The sequence below is a fragment of the Triticum aestivum genome, chromosome 4D (assembly GCF_018294505.1).
Source record: "Triticum aestivum cultivar Chinese Spring chromosome 4D, IWGSC CS RefSeq v2.1, whole genome shotgun sequence".
NCBI lineage: Eukaryota > Viridiplantae > Streptophyta > Magnoliopsida > Poales > Poaceae > Triticum > Triticum aestivum.
In genome coordinates, this window is record NC_057805.1 from 471,062,261 (window position 1) to 471,066,692 (window position 4,432).

Consider the following 4,432-nt stretch of genomic DNA (forward strand, 5'->3'; position numbering starts at 1 on the left):
GAGAAGTCGGAGTCTAGCTCGGCGAAGTTCGCGGCTCCGTCACCTCTTCCGGAACCTACGGCAATAACGAAAACGGGCACTAACGTGAAAATCAACGCGTGCACAGAAACTTCTCCAAAAAATTTCCAACTAAATCCCATAAAAAACTAGACAAAATTTTAAGACTGTCAGAAAAAGAATCACTCAAAAATCCCTTTTTATTAAAAAGTTATAAAGGTTTCTGTCCAAGGACCCATCTGAAATGAAACAGAAAAGTTCCAGGGTTTTAACTGAGAAAACAGAAAATGGTTTGATTGGAAATGCGCAAGCTCAAGAGGAAAGCGTATTTGCCCGAAGGCGCCAACAGAAAACGGTTCGCGAGTGGAAATAGAAGAGAGGCTGACAGGGGGTCCCACGTGTCAGGTTTAAAAAGCTCGCCGGCGCCCGAAGACTGCGGTGGACGCCGGCATCGAACCACGGCGAGTTAGGAGGATCGGAGGGTACCAAGAGCTTCAGCGTGTCCTTCCGCGTCGGTAGGTGGTGGACTCGACCAACGGGGAGCACCACGTCGACGGCGACACTTTCTCCGGCGGACGGCGGCTCGGGTGGTGGTGGAGAACTCCGGTGGACGGCTGCAAACTTCGCATTGAAGTGCGGGTCAGAAGGAGGGATGCATAGTGAAGCTACTGGCAAGAGATGGGAGGCAGAGGCGCACGCACGGGAGCGAATCAAGCTGGATCCCGTGGCGGGTCGCGGCGGCCGGAGTCGAGGAAGGAGACCTCCTCGAGGCTCTTCCAGTGGCTAGGCGTGCTCTAGGTGGAGTGCAGGGATGGTGTGGGTTCGAGTCGAAGCTCGGGGCCTCTATTTATAGGCGGATCGACGGGATGGCCGTGAACGAAGAATCTCCGGCGAGCAATTACGGCGATGCAGTGGATTGGCAGGAGGTTTGAGTGGTCAGGCAGCATCAGTGGAGGTTACTGGTCTCGTTCCTCCGCTAATCCCGGCTGGTCTTGGCGTAACGGCGTCGGTCCACGGTGGAGTGGCCGCACGGGCACGTCGGCGGCAGAGAGCGCGCTCCGCGCCCTGCGGTTCACGACGAGAGTGGCAGCGTGTTCGGGGGAGTGGAAGGCCACGCGGCGCGCTCCGGTGGCTTGGGCGGCGCTGGGTGGCGCCGTCGGTGCTGCGCCTCTCTCTGGCGGCCGCAAAGCCGCCGCTGGCGTCGGTCATGGGGCGGCGCACCTTCTGCTGCTCGTCGCCGACGTCCTCAAGGTGCCAGGCGTTCGTGCGGAGCAGGAACAAGGAGGAGGGGACGAGGAGCAAGGCCCCAACGCTGCACTGTCGAGATTGGCAACATGTTCTGAAGAAAACAACAGTAGGGCACTGAACTGAATTTCTGAATCTCTGAACTTGACATTGACATAGCACTGCAGGTGTTCGACAGAATGATTAGGCAAGCAGAATTTTTTTTCTGGAGCTGGTACTTGGTGAGGTGACCACTCAATGCACCCAGAGGCTGCCTGATTTTACTTGGAATTTTTGGAAAAGGATTTGTATGAATTTCACCAAATTTGACAAATCTGGTCCAAACTTGCAGCAAGTGTAGTTTGAAAAATTTGAACTGAAGACCAGTGGATCTTCATGGATCTTGGTTGAGGGTTCAAAGGACTAGGGAGGGGAATTGGTTTGGGGGCAAAAATCAAAACAGAAAGTGGAGTTCCTTTGTAAATCACCAATGGCTAGAATAGAAGACAGAAATTTGTTTGAATATGTTTTGAATGGAAAGAATTTATATGGAGAGGTACAACTTGCTGGAGTTGATGCAAAACATGATCCAAAGATGAGGGAAGGTTTAGGAGAGTGGATTTGCACTAAGGCCATGGCAAGAAAGAAATGTTGAAAGTGGCAAAGGATTATTCCAAAAGCCATAGTGCATTTTCAAAAAAGATTTTCAAAAGTCATTTTCCCCAAATGAAAAGCATTTTGTCTTGAGTCCAAATAAAAAGCAAGAACCTCCAAGACCAAAGACAGATCTTGGGTGAATCCAAATAAAACTCTTGTCATGAGAAAAATATTTGAAAAGGGAGAGTTCTCTTAGAAAATTTTAAATCACCTCCCTCAAGTCAAATAAAATCTTATGAAAAATCCAAATAAAATTTGGGTGTCACAACACCTACCCCCTTAGGAAAAATCTCGTCCTCGAGATTTCTGCTGATCCTCAAATAGATAAGGATATTCTGCCTGAAGAAAATCTTCCCTTTCCCATGTGGCTTCATCCTCAGTGTGGTTGCTCCACTGAACTCTGAAAAACTTTGTCGTTTTCTGATGGGTCCTCCGTTCAGACTCTTCTAAAATCTTTACTGGCCTCTCTCTGTAGGTGAGGTCTGGTTGCATATCTATGTTCTCATGAGGTACATGCTTCTCCGGGTTACTCGCACATTTCCTCAACTGTGATACATGGAATACGTCATGGACGTCTGACAGCTCCTTGGGTAGGTCTAGGTGGTAGGCTACCGTGCCTCTTCGTGCCTTTACACAAAATGGTCCAATAAATCTTGGGGCGAGCTTCCCCTTAATTTTGAACCGTTGCAGACCCCTCATAGGAGATACTCGGAGGTATACGGAATCACCGGGTTCAAAGCTGACCTCACGATGCTTCTGATCATAGTAGCTCTTTTGTCGGCTATGTGCTGTCTTGAGTCTGTCCCTGATCTGTTTAACTTTCTCCTCGGCCTCTTTAAGCATGTCTGGGCCGAAGATACGGCTGTCACCTGTTTCTGACCAATTCAGTGGGGTACGACACCTTCGTCCGTACAATGCTTCAAAGGGTGCCATTTGCGAGCTGGCTTGGTAACTGTTGTTGTAAGCAAATTCGGCATACGGCAAACTCTCTTCCCAACTGGACCCATAGGTGAGCACACAGGCTCTTAGCATATCCTCTAGGATTTGGTTTACACGTTTCGTTTGTCCGTCAGTGTGAGGGTGGTATGCTGTACTGAAAGCTAGTTGCGTGCCCAGAGCTTGTTGTAGGTGATCCCAAAATTTGGAGACGAATTGAGTGCCTCGGTCGGTTATTATAGTCTTTGGGACTCCATGCAAACAAACTATACGGGAGAGATAAAGTTTGGCCAGTCTTTGTGTGGAGTAGGTAGTCTTCACGGGAATGAAATGAGCATCCTTGGTTAGTCGGTCTGTGATGACCCATATGGCGTCATTTCCGCGTTGTGATCGGGGTAATCCGACAATGAAGTCCATTCCTATTTCATCCCATTTCCACTCCGATATCGTGTTTGGCTGGAGTAGCCCTGCTGGCTTTTGATGCTCGGCCTTGATGCGCTGACATGAATCGCAACAAGCAATAAATGTGGCTATATCTCTTTTCATACCGTGCCACCAAAATCATTCCTGAATGTCCTTGTACATTTTGGTCCCTCCAGGATGTATAGAGTATGGAGCGGTGTGGCTTTCGGTCAAGATTTGTTGCTTGAGTTCCTCAATGTTAGGTACGCAAAGTCTGTCTCCGTACCATAAGGTTCCTTCACTGTCTGTGATGAACTCTGAAGCCTTACCAAGGTCCACTTTCTTCTTTATACCTTCGATGCTGGGATGTCCCTGTTGATCTTTCTTAATTTGTTCCACCAGGGTGGGTTGTATCTCCAGATTTGATACGGTACCCTTAGGGACTAACATCATGTTGAGCCTGGCGAACTCTTGCTGAAACTCAGGCCTCAAGTTTTGCGGACCGTCATTGTCCGGGCTGGGGTTTCGACTAAGGGCATCGGCCACTACATTTGCTTTCCCTGGATGGTAGTGAATGCTGACATCATAGTCCTTGACCAGTTCCAACCAGCTTCGTTGGCGTAAATTTAGCTCTGGCTGTGTGAAAATATATTTGAGGCTCTTATGATCTGTATATATTTCACAGCGATTTCCCAACAGAAAGTGCCTCCACTCCTTGAGTGCATGAATAACTGCTGCTAGCTCCAGGTCATGTGTTGGGTAATTTTCCTCATGTTTTCGCAGCTGCCTGGAGGCATATGCGACAACTTTGCCATCCTGCATCAGCACACACCCGAGACCCTTTCGGGACGCGTCACAATATACTTCAAAACTCTTGTGTATGTCTGTCACAGTTAAGACTGGTGCGGTTGTCAGCTTCTTCTTAAGTTCTTGGAAGCTTTTCTCGCATGCTTCCGTCCATACAAATTTCTTGTCCTTCTTGAGCAACTGTGTTATTGGTTTTGCCACAGTGGAGAATCCTTCAATAAATCTTCTGTAATATCCGGCCATTCCTAGGAAACTCCGCACATATGTAACGTTGGCGGGCGGCTTCCAGTCAAGTATGGCTTTGACTTTTTCTGGGTCTACGGCCATGCCTTATTGGTTCAATATATGGCCTAAGAAACCAACTTGTCTTAGCCAAAATTCGCACTTGCTAAATTTGGCGTACAACTGA